The sequence below is a fragment of the Phocoena sinus genome, chromosome 9, assembly GCF_008692025.1.
Source record: "Phocoena sinus isolate mPhoSin1 chromosome 9, mPhoSin1.pri, whole genome shotgun sequence".
Taxonomy (NCBI): domain Eukaryota; kingdom Metazoa; phylum Chordata; class Mammalia; order Artiodactyla; family Phocoenidae; genus Phocoena; species Phocoena sinus.
In genome coordinates this window covers 65,908,151-65,928,070 of record NC_045771.1, presented here as the reverse complement: position 1 = coordinate 65,928,070, position 19,920 = coordinate 65,908,151, and positions in this window count along the sequence as shown.

The following is a 19,920-nucleotide window of genomic DNA, read 5'->3' as shown; positions in this document are numbered from 1 at the left end:
GCATACATTTTAAAATTACCCTTTAAAAGATCATTTTCACTTTTAAAAAAGTAAAAATAACTTTCTTCCCATTACATATATTTTGATAGCTTCTAGGAAAAAGGAGGGCCCAATTAGCCTGACTCACTTCTAACTCATCCATTGGATCACCAGTCTAAGAGAGGAAAATGTAATCTCCTTTACCTTAAAATGTCTTCAGAAAACATTCTTCTGTGAGTTTACCTTTAAATTCATTAATTATTACATTAATTTAAAGTAATATAAAGGCTATTTAAATTTTTCAGAAGGTGACATCCCAACTTCTAAGAAATGAAAACGAATCTAAGGCAAAACCTTAATTATTACATGCATATTTGGTTTGTTACTGTAATACATCTAAGTTTTAATTATTAAAAATCTAAAATAAAAATTATTTAATGCTGAGAACATTGAAAACACTGAATGTAAATTTATCTTAGTAAAATTCTAGTCAGAAACTGAATATCAACTATTAAATATTAACTTTAGGGCGTTGAGAAAAGGATATTAGTATAATGATAACCTAGGCATTTACTCACAGCAGAATATATTTCTGATTGAGAGTAACTATCATTTCAGGTCCACTAAGCAAATATATACTACCCATTCATTTCATGCAAACCTCTGACGAGCTGCCTATGGAAACAAATGTCTCTCGTTGCTCAACTAGTCTGGGTTCAAATTGGTGGCTTGGGGGTGAAAGGTCGTGGATTCTGTTATCAGTCATCTAAGCTACCCATTCCTCCAGGAGCAAAGCAGTGGCTCATCAAGGGAGGGAAGAATTATTTGATCAACTCATTAACACATTGTTAGCAAATATCATCTTGTATAAAATATGAACAACATTAAAAGTAGCTACTTTTTATTGTAACATATGGAACATATGTGAAGAAAATGTGCCAAATCCAACATTCTGCAAATTGCTATGAATTGTTAGTGAGAAGATTCATTTGCACTTCCGAGGCATTTCTTGCCTGTGACTGTCAAACAATGGCAGTGTGATGGATTGAGTTACCCCAAGCAGATCTCCCATGAATACAGTCCCTGGCCTCTGTCAGATAATATTACAGACCTGCCTTTTACACTCACTGTTAACATTCTTGTGGAATAAGTTATTTTAGCTTTCTGCCACACTATTTTTTATTTCTTTGTATTAGATACACAATAGAGAGTAAAAAATGATTGTGGATATATAGCTGGCAGAGAAGTCAAGAGCTGCAGTTTGGGATACTCGTCGCTTCATGAGGATAGCTCACATACATAATTTCTGAAAACAGAATACAAAAAGATGAAGACAGAATATAGTCTCGTGATTAGCTAACATTAAATATTCAATAAAAATGTGAAATGTACTCTTGTGCTTTTCTCTGAGCTAATCTGAACTTCTAAAACACTGTGACATAATACCTTTTCTGAAAGGATTCCAAAATGGTTTCAACTGCAATTTTATGCCAAATTTATCACCTGCTTACTTTGTGCCATACAGTGTTCTAGAATACAGAAATGGACAAACCCAACAAGTTACCTAGCATTGTGTTACTTATATTCTACTGAGAAGAGAGAATATAAATGGATAAACAAATGTTAATGATAGTTTTAGTAAGATAAGTGAAATGGGAGCCATGCAGTTTTATACCTTAGATAGGTTATTCATAAAAGGCCTGTATGAGGAGATAACATGGGAGTAGAAGTTTGAATAAAAAAGAAAACAAGTTGTGAGAATATTTAAGGTAAAAATCATTTCAGACAGAAAGGACAATTAAAGGACTATCATAGAGAATTTGCTTGGAGTGTTCAGGAATTGGCAAGAAGATCAGTGTGGCTGGAGAAAAGCGAATGAAGGAAGGAAAGGCAGGCTATGAGATGAGAGTTATCTATGGGCTAGATCATTTGGGACCACAAGTTATATAAATGCTTTGGGTTTTGTTCCAAGTGTCATAGGTACGGTTAGAAGGCTTAAGAGCAGGGAATTGATCAATTATTTACCTGTTAAAGAACTTCTCTGGCTGTTGTGTGGAAATAGACTCTAGAGGGTTAAGAATTGAAGAAAAGAAGCTATTACAGTAGCCCAGGCAAGAATTCATGATGGTTGGAACCAAATGACTATAATAAGTAGTATTCCTACTCAGGACGTAATTAAGGCTGATAGGATTTTGAGTCCAAGAGGAACAAAGGCATCAAGAATGTTTCTAAGAGGTTTTACCTGATCAGCTGGGTAGTGGTGGGGCCATTACCTTAGTTATGGAACATTAGAAGAGATGCTGTTTTGAATGGCAAAGGGATCAATACTCTATTTTGGACAGGATAAATGTATGAGAAGATGCCTGTTAGATCACTGTATTTATTTTCTATGCTGCATGACAAATCATCACAAACTTAGTGACTTAAAACAACCCAAATTTATTATTTCACAGTTTCTGTGGGATTGGATTGTCTTGCTGTGGCTTAGCTGGATTCTCTACAAGCCTGGAAGTAAGCTATGAGCCATCTGGGTTCTCATCTGGCAGCTTGATTGGGGAAGGATCTGCTTCCAAGCTCACTCAGATTGTTGGCAGACTTCCTTTCCTTGCAGCCTTAGAAGTTATGGAATCTTGCTTCTTTAAAATCAGCGAGGAGAGCAAGACTCTAGAGCAATCAGCTAGTCTTACATAATGTAACAATCACAAGAGTGATGTGCCATATTCAAGTCACAGTCCTGCCCACACTCAAGGGGAGGGGATTCTACAAGGGCATGAAAGCCAGGATGTGAGGATCTTGGGGACCACCTGAAAATCTATATACACCCAAGTGGATACACTAAGTAGGAAATTGAATATATATTCCAGAAGGAATATCAAAGCTGAAGAGAGAAGCTTTAGAGTTATCAAGGTATTGATATTTCAAAGCCTTGGGTCTGGAGGAAAATATAATCAATAATGACATGGAAATGATAGTCATTTTGTGTCAACAGACATAGAGAGGGAATATTCCAATCAACTAGATTTTTTTAAAAGGTGCAGAAAATAATCCTAGGATCAGTTTTGCTACTTAATGGGTCAGTTCTTGTCTGCCTTAACATGGTTACTACTCTTAACTAATTGTTGGCTACTATCAGAGGGTTAGTATGTGCCACACAAATAATGTGCTAAGAGTTTTTAAAAGATCATCTCACTTTATCCCTGTAATAAACTAATGAGACAGACAATATTGCTTTTTTTTTTTTTTTGCGGTACGTGGGCCTCTCACTGTTGCGGCCTCTCCCGTTGCGGAGCACAGGCTCCGGACACGCAGGCTCAGCGGCCATGGCTCACAGGCCTGGCCACTCTGCGGCATGTAGGATCTTCCCGGACCAGGGCACGAACCCGTGTCCCCTGCATTGGCAGGCAGACTCTCAACTACTGCGCCACCAGGGAAGCCCAACAGGCAGATTCTTAATCACTGTGCCACCAGGGAAATCCCAACTAGCTATCTATTTATTGATTGATGTGTTACATTCTCTTTGCTGTTCAAACTGGTTCAAGAGTTAGATATGAAAATCCATTAAATATTCTCCTCTATGAAGTGCAAGCAGAAAAAAAGAGAATATAATAATAGAATAATATGTGGCTCTGTAATGAACAATATTTATATAGTTATAATGAGATAAGTGCTGTTACGGGCTATAAACCTTTATAATTAACCAATATTCAAAAGACGGAAAATTTATTATTATTATTGAATAGAATGTAAATATTACCAATCTTGCAATAAAAATACAATGTACAGGTGGAAGAACTGGAAGATAGACTGAGGAGAGGTGGGAAAATTGTAATACCATCATTTTGCAAAGTAGGCAGTCAAAATATTGTATCTGTGAATGATGGAATAAAAAATAAGATTTTAAACTGTTACTATTCCACAGTAACTGTATAAGATAGGAACTACATGTTCATCAAACGTTTTTTTTAATACAGCTAATCTAAGTTTCTAGTTACCACTGCAGCTTGCCACAACTGAATTATGGCCAGTAAATTGTAGAAAGAAATAATATACACCATTTACTGATTTCTCAAAATCAGGTAATGTTTTAATTTTTTACATTCTCCCCCATACTTTTCTTATGCAGCTTTATTTTCTCTGGGATGTCTATTGTCTTTCATTTCTCTTTTTGGAAGAAAAACTGTTTCCCTTTCTCACCATATCTTTATTATTTTCATCTCATTCATTCATTGTATTTCTTGGTATCCATTCCATTATTCTTCCTCAAGCCTGCTGACTTCTTCTTTTGGTTTGAATACTCACTTCATACTTGGGCTGTGACTTTCCTGTATAGCTTTTTGAATTTTTCCACAAGATTCTAGTTTGCTTTGTTCTGGCATTCTATGCTTTTATAAAATCTGCAAGATGTTCTAAACTTATGAGTAAGAAGAGGTAATATTTATGCCAAATTTGTCATCTTAAACCAGAAGCCCATGGTAGCATTATAAATTACTCATGATTCAAATTAATAGCAAACACCAGGATAGGAAATAAATCATAGAAGCAATAGGTCTATATGATCCATTAATGCATGTAAAGATTCTGCCCCATTTTTATTCATGTTTGAAAAGATGAGAGTTTTTTTTATAATATTTATGTAGATTTAGTACAATTCTCCTAAAATCTGAATAGAATTGAATAATCACTGAAAAACAACTTCCAAAAGTTGAGCTAGTGGTGTTCTCATTTAGAAGAATTATTAATAATATTTCTCTTTCTCACAATTACTAACTTAACTCTAACACTTTTTAACTGAATCTTAACTCTAATGATCGCTCAAAGCTAGCAAGGAGTGAATGTGATGATGGTGAGAAGACATTTTAAATGTAACTGAGAGATTAATTCATTAGCTTATAAGTATTTGAATGTACAAAAATCTTGAGATCAGGTTCTGTATCAAATTAGTTAATGCCTTCAGTGTTATTACTAAATTAAGATGCTAAAGTCTCTTCTCTTATCTTATTATTTGCTCCTTTATTACTGGAAAACACAACTGTGCTAGCCTGTAAGATTCCTATAGGCTTATACTAGAAATATTTTTTTTTAAACTTTCAGGGAAATTTATTAAAGAGAAGCATTGACTGAAACCATTGAACAGAGAGCATGATAACACAGAGAGGCACTTCTAACGGCCACTGGAGCCAATGGGTCCCACCGCCCCCTCCCAGGGTCCCCAACAAGGTGCCTCCGCTACACCCCACCCGGCGGCCCTCCATCCCCCCACAGTCTCCCTTCCTGAGGGCCCCGCGGGTGGCCTCTCGCCAGGACAATGGGCATTGGCAATGCCTGCTCCCTCCAGGGCAGCCCCTCCCACTCTGGCCCACATGCCTGAGGCCTGGCCCTGCCCTATGCCGGGCACAGGACAGTCCCGCAGCAGGGCACGCACCACTGAGCGATGACGTGGTGTCCCAAGGAACAATGGGGTGGCCGTTAATTGTACTGCTAATTACTTTCACATTTCCAAGTAAATTCTTATTCCAATGCTGTGTTATCTAGTTTGGGATCGCAAACTATGATGGAATGTTTCCCAATTGATTTTACAAATAGCAATATTCAGTCTTGAATTGGATAAGTACAAATATATGTGATCAATACCATTCACAAACTTAGAAACTGAAGCTTATTAAATACTATTATTAATATACAGAAATCTGTTACATTTGTATACACTAACAACAAACTATCAGAAAGAGAAATTAAGGAAACAATCTCATTTACCATTGCATCAAAAGGATAGAATACCTAGGAATAAACCTACCTAAGGAGGCAAAAGACCTGTACACTGAAAACTATGACAGTAATGAAAGAAACTGAAGACAACACAAACAGATGGAAAGATATGTTGCATTCTTGAATTGGAAGCATCAATATTGTTAAAATGACCATACTACTCAAGTCAACCTACAGAACTGCAATCAATGCAATTCCTATTAAAATACCAATAGCATTTTTCACAGAACTTGAACAAATAATTTTAAATTTTCTATGGAAACACAAAAGACCCTGAATAGCCAAAAGAATCTTGAGAAAGAACAACAGAGCTGGAGGGATCATGTTCCCTGACTTCAGACTGCAGTACAAAGCTACAGTAGTCAAAACAGTATAGTACTGGCACAAAAACAGACAAATAGATCAATGGAACAGGATAGAAAGCAAGAAATAAACCCACGCACCTATGGTCAATTAATCTACAACAAAGGAGTCAGGAATACAGTATACAATGGAGAAAAGACAGTCTCTTCAATAAGTGGTGCTGAGAGAACTGAACAGCTACATGTAAAAGAATGAAATTAGAGTATTGTCTAGCACCATATACAAAAATAAACGCAAAATAAAGTAAAGGCCTAAATGTAAGACCAGATACTATAAAACTCATAGAGGGAAACATAGGCAGAACACTCTTTGACATAAATCGCAGCAATATGTTTTTTGGATCTGTCTCCTAAGGAAAAGAAATAAAAGCAACAATAAACAAATGAGACCTAACTAAACTTAAAAGCTTTTTTGCACAACAAAGGAAACCATTGACAAAACTAAAAGACAACCTATTGAATGGGAGAAAATATTTGCAGCTGAAATGACTGACAAAGGATTAATATCCAACATGTATAAACAGCTCATACAACTCAACATGAAGAAACAAACAACCCGATTAAAAACATGGGCAGAAGAACTGAATAGACATTTTTCCAAAGAGAAAATGCAGATGGCCAACAGACACATGAAATGATCCTCCACATTGCTAATCATCAGACAACTGCAAATCAAAACCTCAAAGCGGTATCAGCTCACACCTGTCAGAATGGCTATCATCAAAAAGAACACAAATAACAAATGTAGGCAAGGATGTGGAGAAAAGGGAACCCTTGTACGCAGTTGAGGGAATGTAGATTGGTGCAGCCACTGGAAAACAGTATGGAGGTTTCTCAAAAAACTAAAAACAGAACTACCATATGATCCACCAATTCCACTCCTGGGTATATATCCCCCCAAAACCCCACTAATTTAAAAAGATCCATGCACCCCAATGCTCATAGCAGCATTATTTACAATTGCAAAGATACGGAAGCTACCTAAGTGTCCATCGACAGGTGAATGGCTAAAGAACAGGTACTATATATGTACAATGGACTACTACTCAGCCATAGAAAAGGAACAAACTTTTGCCTTTTGCAGCAACATGGATGGACTTGGAGGGCAATATGCTAAGTGAAGTAAGTCAGACAGAGAACGACAAATACCGTAGTAGGCATACAATAAATATTTGTTAGCCAACTGACAAATACAGTAATTTAGAATTTACTATATCGTTTCATATACCTAAAATATTTTCTTCTAAGTTTATTTGCATCCCTAACTATGTTGAACTGTGTCAGGCTAGTAGGTGAGTTGAAGAGAGGAGAAAGTTGTATAAAAACATTGGCTGAAGAGCTGCAGAGTGGAGAGCGAAGAGAAGGTAAAAGGGAAACACTGATATTGGAGAATAACATCAGATCCTCTTCAAAACATAAAAACAGATCCAGAAGACTTTTCCATTTTTTTCTTTCAATACAAGTTTTGCAATATAGTTTACTTTTACTATTTAGAGGCTAACTAGAATGGTGTCTCCATATCTTTATCGCTGTTCACTTTTGACATTTCTATTGGCCATTAGCACTTCCTCTAAAGCGACCATGTGAAGGGAGTGGGGTGAAATTTAAGCCAGGCAATTTGCCTCCTGTTGACAGATTTTGTAATATGATTGATGGGGCAGAAGGTGAAACTATTTGGTAAAATGAGTTTTTTGCATTATCTGTGTATTTCATATATCAATGCCAGTATTTCTCAAACTGCAGGTCAAGACTCTAGAGGGAAGGGTTACAATATAATTTAAGGAGTTTCATATACGGGAACTATTTGGAGGTAGAAATTGTGGGCTATATTGAAAGTACGAGGCATCATTTTTTCCTCAACTCTCCACAATTCCTCCTTCCTAACCTGTTAAAATTTGTTTTAACAAAATTCTGCCAATTAGAGGATATAAAATCTTTATGCATGTTATTCATAGTGTAAACCCTTTAAAAGCAAACATTAGAGAGTGTTGAAGTCACCTGTCTATGCAATTCTGCCTGCAGTACCTTGCACAGTGCCTTATAAACAATTAATATCTATAGGCTGATTTGCTTTCCATTTACTCACAAAAAAAAATATGACTATATTATGAGAGAAAATTATAAAAATGTGGAATTGATAGGTACCACCCATCATATATATATATATATATTTTTTTTTTTTTTTTTTTTTTTTGGTGGTACGTGGGCCTCTCACTGCTGTGGCCTCTCTCGTTGCGGAGCACAGGCTCCGGACGCGCAGGCTCAGCGGCCATGGCTCACAGGCCCAGCCGCTCCGCGGCATGTGGGATCTCCCAGACCGGGGCACGAACCCGTGTCCCCTGCATCGGCAGGTGGACTCTCAACCACTGCGCTGCCAGGGAAGCCCTCCCACCCATCATATTAACTACTGGTTGTCATAGAGAAGAAAAAACAAAAACTGCAAAAAAATGTTTTTTCTTTATAAATGTGTTTTGAGCTCCTGATATAATATTAAACCCAGGATTAACCAGATCTCCCAGGGTCTCTTTTACAATTCATGTTTGATTTCAGGCCTCAGTTACACTATTGTGTCCCATTTTTCTATTTCCTTTTATATAATCTCTCTCTATTTTATCCAAAAAAAAATCCTCTTATTTGTGGACTATGAAGATTTATATTAGTACCTAAATTTTTTTTTTTCTTTTTTCCTTTTTGGCAGTACATGGGCCTCTCACTGCTGTGGCCTCTCCTGTTGCGGAGCACAGGCTCTGGACGCGCAGGCTCAGCGGCCATGGCTCACGGGCCCAGCCGCTCCGCGGCATGTGGGATCTTCCCGGACTGGGGCACGAACCCGTGTCCCCTGCATTGCAGGTGGACTCTCAACCACTGCGCCACCAGGGAAGCCCCTACTGCTAGCTTTTAAATTTGGTCATTGATTTCTTTACATGTAAGTAAATATATTTGTAATCAAGGGAAGTGGCAGAAAATATAATTTCTTTTTATAAAATATTTTTAAGGATCCATGTACAAGACTAAACTTAACATTTCAGAAAGTGTTAAAACATCAGAAATATATTTACCTCATATTTATTTTTATTATTTATAGTAATTAGAAAAAAATGAAATACAGAGAAAAATTATCCACTATAACTTGGAATAAAGAAACTAGAGAATATTTTTAATAGAATTTTAATGACAAATCATACAATAAAAGACAGAGTTCTATAGGCTATATTGTCATCAAAGATCTATCACATTGCTCAGAGAGACCAGTATTGGCTGGTCATCATAATAAACGTATTTAAATTAGCTTTGTATGTGCTAGCATATGTACTCTTATTCTTTACTTATGTACAATAGGAATAATAATAGGAATGATTTGTTTTATTTGTAAACCTTTCGTTGTTTCATTTAACCGTGATATAATTGTGAGTAAAGTACCTCTTCCCTGGATAAGAATCATTGTGGGCATTATGACCATTACGGTCATAAATTTTCTAAGTTTGATGACAACTGTAAACCCACAAATCGTAGATGCTTAAGAAATCCCCAGAATAAGAAAATAAGAAAAACAAAGAAAACTGCACTGAGGTGCATCATTATCACATTGCTCAAAACTAGTTAAATAGAAAATGTCAAAACTAGAAAGAGTAAGGAGATGTCACAAACAGAGATACAAGAATAAGGATGATAGCATATTTTGTATCATAAACAGTTCAGTGAAGCAAATTTTAAAGAACTGAAAGAAAAAAAATCAACCTAGAATTCTATACCCATCAAAAATTACATTCAAAACAAAGATTTTGTCAGGCATACAAAAGTTGAAAAATCCATAAACTGCAGGTTTACACTATATGATAGGTTAAAGCAATTTCTTTAGGCAGAAAGAAAATGATACCATATGGAAATATGGATCTACCCAAAGGAATGAAGTGCATGAGAAATGGTAACTAGACAGGTAAAGACTCAAGATTTTTTTTCTTATTATTTAACTCTCTAACAGATAAGTAACTGTTTAAACAGAAATAATAACAATGTAATGTGAAGTTTATGATATGTGTAAAATTAAAATGGAAAATAATAGCACAAATATTGAGAGAGGAAAAATGGAGATATATTGTTTTAAGGTTCTTATGCTATATATATATAGTGGTATATCACTTAAAGGAAGATTGTGGTAAGTTAAGCATATATCCTGTAAATCCTGAAGCAACCATTAAAATGACAAAGCAAAGAGTTATAACTAAAAAGCCAACAAAGAAGATAAAATGATAGAAAATTTCATTTATCTAAGAAACTGAAATAAAAGGAAAAGAGAAACAAGGAAAGATGGGACAATTTTCTTTTAATAGCAAAATGATACAGTTTGAATCTAACCATATCAATAATAGATTAAATTTAAATGACGTAGAAACTCCAATTAAAATACAGAGATCATCAGATTGGACAAAAAGCAATAACCACTTATATGCTGCCTTTGAGAAACAAATTTCGAATACATAGACATAGACAGGAGTAAGTTAAAAGTAAAAGGGTGAAAGAATCTATAGTATCCTAACACTTTATAAAACAAAACCTGAATGATTATACTGATATCAGACAAACTTGTTTTTAGAGCAAAGAATATTACCCAGGGATAAATTTATTTTATAGCAATAAAAGGGTCAATTTAACAAGATTTATGCAACTAATAACAGAGCTTGAAAATATATGAGGCAAGAACTGCCAGAACTATAAGAAATAGACGAACCCACAATTATAGTCAGAGATTTCAATAATACTCTCTCATTAATGGATAGAACAAGAGCAGAGAAAAATGAGTAAGAACATAGAAGATTCTAACAGCACTGTGAATTGAATTTATCTTATTGACATTTCTAAGATATTCCACCCCCAAACAAACATTGTTTTTTCTTTTTGGCCACACCACATGTGGGATCTTAGTTCCCTGACCAGGGATCAAACCCACCCCCCCTGCAGTAGAAGTCCAGAGTCTTAACCACTGGACCACCAGGGAAGTCCCAAACATTCTTTTCAAGTACACACAAACAACACCAAGATAAGACTGCATTGGACCCTAAAACAAATTGCACTAAATTTAAAGGGATTCAAGTCTTTCAATGAATGTTACTGATTACAGTGGAATTAAGTTAGAAATCACTATCAGAATACTTTCTGGAAAAGTTCTCCAAAATTTAGAAATTAAATAACACTTCTAAACAACATATAAGTCAAATAAAAAGATCAAAGGAAGAATTAGAAGGTACTTGGAATTGAACAAAAATGAAAACTCATTGTATTAGAATTTGTGTGATGCTACTAAAGCAGTATTAAAGGGGAAATGTGTAACACCAAATACCTATGTTAGGAAAGAAAAAAGGTCTCAAATCAATTATTTTGGTGTCCACCATAAGAAACAAGAGAAAGAAGAGCAAAATAAAACCAAGTTAAGTAGGAAAATGAAATAATCAAGATCAGCACAGAAATCAATGAGAATAAGAGCAAAGTGGCAGGAATAGAAGACCCAGCCCTTGTCCCTCCACAAAGACACTGACTTAACAACAATATATGGACCAAAATATCGTTATGGGGACTCCAGAAACCAGTTATGAAGTTGTGGTGTCCCAGGCAGGTAAAAAGTTGAGAACAGCCACATTGAAATGAATGATAAGAATTATTTCACTTTATCCCCAGTTACCTCACCCTTAGGTCAGCAGAGCTCATTGCCATTGAAGAGAACTCCAACTCATGGCTTCTCCTTGGTGGGAAAGAGAAGAGTAGAACAAGTGTCCAACATGCAGTATATTCAGAGGGCTGCCTGAGGGACTTAGTTTCTTTCTCATATGACTTGGAGCACTGGCATGGTTGGAACCAGCATAGTTTAGATTCCTGGGGCCACTGAAAGTAAGAGAGAATAGGAGTAGCTTGCTCTCATACCAGAGGACCTGCTGTGCTACAGACAGAGGCCATTGTTGTTTGGCACTATCAGAAGAATGCATCCAACTCATGGCTTCTTGAGAGGGAGAGATAAGAGTGGGACATTCATCCAGGTGTACCAAGGGTTTCCAGAGGGACTGGTTTCTTACTGGTGTGACTTGGAGCCCTGAACGGGAACCAGGATACTTTGGATGCCTGTAGGCCACTGAGAATAAAAAGGAGCTGGACAACTTGGTGCTGCAGTACCACAGAACCTGCAATATTGCAGAGAGACACTAGAGGGAGCAAGAGATTATGAGCTACTGAAAGAGAAACTAGCAAATCTCTCTAGTTGGTAAATTACATCCACAAGAGCAGAGAAGTTGCAACCCCCTGAAAAATGTTTCAGAGCCCCCCAAAATCTCTAGCTGTGTTAATTGATGAAAGGCTTCCCCTGTACAAAGCCAGCCTAAAAGTACTGAGGGAAGTGCTATTTTTTCAAATGAAAAAACTTAGCCAAAAAAAAAAAAAAAATCACAGTGACACAAAGAGACAGGGAAACATGTTCCGATCAAAGGAACAAAATCAAGTGAAACAAACAAATATCTCTGAATTACCTGTCAAATAATTTAAGATAATTGTCTTAAAAGAGGTCAGTGACCTGCAAGAGAACACAGATAGACAACTATATAAAATCAGGAAAATACATGAACAAAGAGAATATCAATGAAAAGACAAAAAGCATAAAAAAGAACCAAATAGAAATTCGGGAGCTGAATAATACAATAACTAAATTGAACAATTCACTAGACTGGTTTAACCACAGATTTGATCAACCACAAGAAAACATCAGCAAACTCAATAATTGGTCATTTGAAATTATTGAATCAAATGAGCAAAGAAGCACCTTCAAGATGGCGGAGGAGTAAGATGTGGAGATCACCTTCCTCCCCACAAATACATCAAAACTACACCTACATGTGGAACAATTCCTACAGAACACCTACTGAATGCTGGCAGAAGACCTCAGACTTTCCCAAAAGACTCTCTCAGGTGACCTACACACAGAGGCGGGGCCAAATCCAAAGCTGAACCCCAGGAGCTGTGCAAACAAAGAAGAGAAAGGTAAATCTCTCCCAGCAGCCTCAGGAGCAGAGGATTAAATCTCCACAATCAATTTGATGGGCCCTGCATCTGTGGAATACCTGAATAGACAGCGAATCATCCCAAAAGGAGGAGGTGGACTTTGAGAGCAACTGTAGACTTGGGGTTTGCTTTTTGCATCTAATTTGTTTCTGGTTTTATGTTTATCTTAGTTTAGTATTTAGAGCTTATTATCATTGGTAGATCTGTTTATTGATTTGGTTGCTCTCTTCCTTTTTTTATTTTACATGTATATATTTTTTCCTTTTTCTCTTTTCGTGAGTGTGTATGTGTATGCTTCTTTGTGTGATTTTGTCTGTATAGCTTTGCTTTTGCCTTTTGTCATAGGGTTCTGATTGTCCATTTTTATTTAAAATTCTTTTTTTAATATAGTTTTTTTACCCTTGTTATCATTGGTGGATTTGTTTTTTGGTTTGGTTGCTGTCTTCTTTCTCTCTTTTTTTATTACTTTTTAATTTTTAATAATTTTTTCTATTTTAATAAATTCATTTTATTTTATTTATTTTTTCCCTACTTTTTCTCCCTTTTCTTCTGAGCCATGTGGCTGACACGGTCTTGGTGCTCTGGCCGGGTGTCAGGCTGGAGCCTCTGAGGTGGGAGAACCGAGTTCAGGACATTGGTCCACCAGAGACCTCCCAGCCCCATGTAATATCAAATGGCAAAGGCTCTCCCAGAGATCTCCATCTCAATGCTAAGACCCAGCTCCACTCAATGACCAGCAAGCTACAATGCTGGACACTCTATGCCAAAAAACTGGCAAGACAGGAACACAAACCCACTCATTAGCAGAGAGGCTGCCTAAAATCATAATAAGTTCACAGACAACCCAAAACACACCACCAGATGTGGTCCTGACCATCAGAAAGACAAGATCCAGCCTCATCCACCAGAACACTGGCACCAGTCCCCTCCACCAGGAAGCCTACACAACCCACTGAACCAACTTTAGCTACTGGGGAAAGACACCAAAAACAATGGGAACTACAAACCTGCAGCTTGTGAAACAGAGACCGCAAATGCAGTAAATTAAGCAAAATTAGAAAACAGAGAAATACACAGCAGATGAAGGAGCAAGGTAAAACCCACCAGACTAAACAAATGAAGAGGAAATAGCAGTCTACCTGAAAAAGAATTCAGAGTAATGATAGTAAAGATGATCCAAAACCTTGGAAATAGAATGGAGAAAATACAAGAAATGTTGAGCAAGGACCTAGAAGAACTAAAGAGCAAACAAACAATGATGAACAACACAATAAATGAAATTTATTATTCTCTAGAAGGAATCAATAGCAGACTAACTGAGGCAGAAGAATGCATAAGTGACCTGGAGGATAAAATAGTGGAAGTAACTACCACAGAGCAGAATAAAGAAAAAAGAATGAAAAGAATTGAGGACAGTCTCAGAGACCTCTGGGATAACATTAAACACACTGACATTTGAATTATAAGAGTCCCAGAAGAAGAAAAAAAAAAGGGACTGAGAAAATATTTGAAGAGGTTATAGTTGAAAACTTCCCTAATATGGGTAAGGAAATAGTCAATCAAGTCCTGGAAGCACAGAGAGTCCCATGCAGGATAAATCCAAAGAGAAACATGCCAAGACACATATTAATCAAACTATCAAAAATTAAATACAAAGAAAAAAATATTAAAATCAGCAAGGGAAAAACAAAAAATAACATACAAGGGATCCCCATAAGGTTAACAGCTGATCTTTCAGCAGAAACTCTGCAAGCCAAGGGAGTGGCAGCACATATTAAAAGTGATGAAAGGGAAAAACCTACAACCAAGATTACTCTACCCAGCAAGAATCGCATTCAGATTTGACAGAGAATTTAAAACCTTTACAGACAAGCAAAGCTAAGAGAATTCAGCATCACCAAACCAGCTCTACTACAAATGCTAAAGGAACTTCTCTAGGCAGGAAATACAAAAGAAGGAAAAGACTTACAATAACAAATCCAAAACAATTAAGAAAATGGTAAAAGGAATATACATATCGATAACTATCTTAAATGTAAATGGATTAAATGCTCCAACCAAAAGATATAGACTGGCTGGCTGGTTACAAAAACAAGACCTGTATATATGCTGTCTACACGAGACCCATTTCAAACCTAGGGACACATACAGACTAAAAGCAAGGGGATGGAAAAAGATATTCCATGCAAATGGATATCAAAGGAAAGCTGGAGTAGCAATACTCATATCAGACAAAATAGATGTTAAAATAAAGACCATTACAAGAGACAAAGAAGGACACTACATAATGATCAAGGGATCAATCCAAGAAGAAGATATAACAATTGTAAATACTTATGCACCCAACATAGGAGCACCTCAATACATAAGGCAAATGCTAACAGCCGTAAAAGGGGAAATCAACAGTAACACAATCATAGTAGGGGACTTTAACACCCCATTTTAACCAATGGACATCATCATAAAATGAAAATAAATAAGGAAACACAAGCTTTAAAAGATGCATTAAACAAGATGGACTTAATTGATATAAATAAGACATCCTTCCAAAAACAACAGAATACACTTTCTTCTCAAGTGCTCATGGACATTCTCCAGGATAGATCATCTCTTGGGTCACAAACCAAGCTTCGGTAAATTTAAGAACCTTGAATCATATCAAATATGTTTTCTGACCACAATCTATGAGACTAGATATCAATTACAGAAGAAAAACTGTAAATAATACGAACACATGGAGGCTAAAATATATGCTACTAAATAACCAAGAAATCACTAAAGAAATCAAACAGGAAATCAAAAAATACCTAGAAACAAATAACAATGAAAACACGATGACCAAAAACCTGTGGGATGCAGCAAAAGCAATGCTAAGAGGGAAGTTTATAGCAATGCAATCCTACCTCAAGAAACAAGAAAAATCTCAAATAAACACACTAACTTTACATCTAAATCAATTAGAGAAAGACAAACAAAAATAACCCCAAATTTAGCAGAAGGCAAGAAATCATAAAGATCAGATCAGAAATAAATGAAAAAGAAATGAAGGAAACATTAGCAAAGATCAATAAAACTAAAAGCTGGTTCTTTGAGAAGATAAACAAAATAGATAAACCATTAGCCAGACTCATCAAAAAAAAAAAAAAAGGGAGAAGACTCACATCAACAGAATTAGAGATGAAAAAGGAGAAGTAACAACTGACACTGCAGAAATACAAAGGATCATGAGACACTACTACAAGCAACTATATGCCAATAACATGGACAACCTGGAAGAAATGGACAAATTCTTACAAAAGCACAACCTTCCGAGACTGAACCAGGAAGCAATAGAAAATATAAAGAGACCAATCACAAGCACTGAAATTGAAAGTGTGATTTAAAATGTTCCAAAAGACAAAAGCCCAGGACAAGACAGCTTCACAGGCAAATTCTATCAAACATTTAGAGAAGAGCTAACACCTATCCTTCTCAAACTCTTCCAAAATATAGCAGAGGAAGGAACACTCCCAAAGTCATTCTAGAAGGCCACCAACACACTAATACCAAAACCAGACAAAGATGTCACAAAGAGAGAAAACTACACGCCAATATCACTGATGAACATAGATGCAAAAATCCTCAAAAAAATACTAGCAAACAGAATCCAACAGCACATTAAAAGGATCATACACCATGATCAAGTGCCGTTTATCCCAAGAATGCAAGGATACTTCAATATATGCAAATCAATCAATGTGGTACACCATATTAAGGAACTGAAGGATAAAAGCCATAGACAATCTCAATAGAAGCAGAAAATGATTTTCACAAAATTCAACACCCAGTTATGATAAAAACTCTCGAGAAAATGGTCAGAGAAGGAACCTACCTCAACATAATAAAGGCAATATATGACAAACCGACAGCCAACATCGTTCTCAATGGTGAAAAACAGAAAACATTTCCTCTAAGATCAGGAACAAGACAAGGTTGCCCACTCTCCCCGCTGTTATTGAGCATAGTTTTGGAAGTTTTAGCCACCGCAATCAGAGAAGAAAAAGAAATAAAAGGAATCCAAATCATAATAGAAGAAGTAAAACTGTTACTGTTTGCAGATGACATGATACTATATATAAAGAATCCTAAAGATGCCACCAGAAAACTACTAAAGCTAATCAATGAATTTGTTAAAGTGGCAGGATACAAAATTAATGCACAGAAATCTCTTGCATTCCTATACACTAAAGATGAAAAATTTGAAAGAGAAATTAAGGAAACAACTCCATTTACCATTGCAACAAAAAGAATAAAATACCTAGGAATAAACCTTCCTAAGGAGACAAAAGACTTGTATGCAGAAAACAAAAAGACACTGATGAAAGAAATTAAAGATGATACAAACAGATGGAGAGATATACCATGTTCTTGGATTAGAAGAATCAACATTGTGAAAATGACTATACTACCCGAAGCAATCTACAGATTCAGTGCAATCCCTAGCAAGCTACCAATGGCATTTTTCACAGAACTAGAGCAAAAAATTTCACAGTTCATATAGAAACACAAAAGTTGCCGGATAGCCAAAGCAATCTTGAGAAAGCAAAACAGAGCTGGAGGAGTCAGGCTCCTGGACTCTAGGCTATACTACAAAGCTACCATAATCAAGACAATATGGTACTGGCACAAAAGCAGAAATATAGATCAGTGGAACAGGATATAAAGCCCAGAGATAAACCCATGTACATATGGTCACCTTATCTTTGATAAAGGAGGCAAGAATATACAATGGAGAAAAGACAGCCTCTTCAATAAGTGGTGCTGGGAAAACTGGACAGCTACATGTAGAAGAATGAAACTAGAACACTCCCTGACATCATACACAAAAATAAACTCAAAATGGATTAAAGACCTAAATGTAAGGCCAGACACTATAAATCTCTTAGAGGAAAATATAGGCAGAACACTCTGTGACACAGCAAGATCCTTTTTGACCCACCTCCTAGAGAAATGGAAATAAAAACAAAAATAAACAAATGGGACCTAATGAAACTTAAGGGCTTTTGCACAGCAAAGGAAACCATAACAAAGAGGAAAAAACAAACCTCAGAATGGGAGAAAATATTTGCCAATGAAGCAAGTGACAAAGCATAAATCTCCAAAATTTACAAGCAGCTCATGAAGCTCAGTATCAGAAAGACAAAGAACCCAATCTAAAAATGGGTGGAAAACCTAAATAGACATTTATCCGAAGAAGATATACAGAATACCAACAAACACATGAAAGTACGCTCAACATCACTAATCATTAGAGAAATGCAATCAAAACTACAATGAGGTATTACCTCACACCAGTCAGAATGGCCATCATCAAAAAATCTACAGTCAGTAAATGCTGGAGAGGGTGTGGAGAAAAGGGAACCCTCTTGCACTGTTGGTGGGAATGTAAATTGATATAGCCACTATGGAGAACAGTATGGAGTTTCCTTAAGAAACTAAAAACAGAACTACTATATGACCCAGCAATCCCACTACTGGGCAGGATTGAGAAAACCAGAATTCAAAAAGAGACATTTACCCCAATGTTCACTGCAGCACTATTTGCAATAGCCAGGACATGGAAGCAACTTAAGTGTCCATCGACAGATGAATGGATAAAGATGTGGCACATATATACAATGGAATATTACTCAGCCATAAAAGGAAACAAGGGGCTTCCCTGGTGGCGCAGTGGTTGAGAGTCCGCCTGCCGATGCAGGGGACATGGGTTTGTGCCCTGTTCCGGGAGGATCCCACATGCCGCGGTGCAGCTGTGTCCGTGAGCCATGGCCACAGAGCCTGTGCGTCCGGAGCCTGTGCTCTGCAACGGGAGAGGCCACAACAGTGAGAGGCCCGTGTACCGCAAAAATAAAAAAAGGAAAAAAAAAGAAACGAAATTGAGTTATTTATAGTGAGGTGGATTGTCTTGGAGTCTGTCATACAGAGTGAAGTAAGTCAGAAAGAGGAAAACAAATACTGTATGCTAACACATATATATGGAATCTAAAAAAAGAAAAAGGTTCTGATGAGCCTAGGGGCAGGACAGGAATAAAGACGCAGTTGTAGAGAATGGACTTGAGGATACAGGGAGGGGGAAGGGTAAACTGGGACGAAGTGAAAGAGTAACACTGACATTTATACACTACCAAATGTGAAAAGATAGCTAGTGGGAAGCAGCTGCATAGCACAGGGAGATCATCTTGGTGCTTTGTGACCACCTAGAGGAGTGGGAAAGGGAGGGTGGGAGGGAGACACAGGATGGAGGGAATATGGGGATATATGTATACATATACCTGATTCACTTTGTTGTACAGCAGAGGCTAACCCAACATTGTAAAGCAATTATACTCCAATAAAGACGTTAAAAATAAATAATTAAAAATACTAGAAAATAAATAAATAAAATTCACTTTCTTCTATTACATCTATTTCCTAGTATGTTCTACCCATTGTATATGTATTTTTGTTTAGTATTAAGAATTATTTTAAAGCATAACCTTTTTATAAATCAAAGGAGTTAGATAATATCACACATCAAATTCTCTTTATCCTCAGAGTGGGGAGGAAATAATGGGTACTAGAATGGGTATTTATTGAGCATCAACTGTATAAAAGCCCCTACACTCTAAGCAAAAATACTAGATTTTCATTATCCTGTTTAATTATTTGCACTCTCAGTGTTCTACCACACATCTGAGATGGCCCGCTCTCTACATCTTTCCTGCTTGGTGGCCTCATCCTACTATTACTGCCC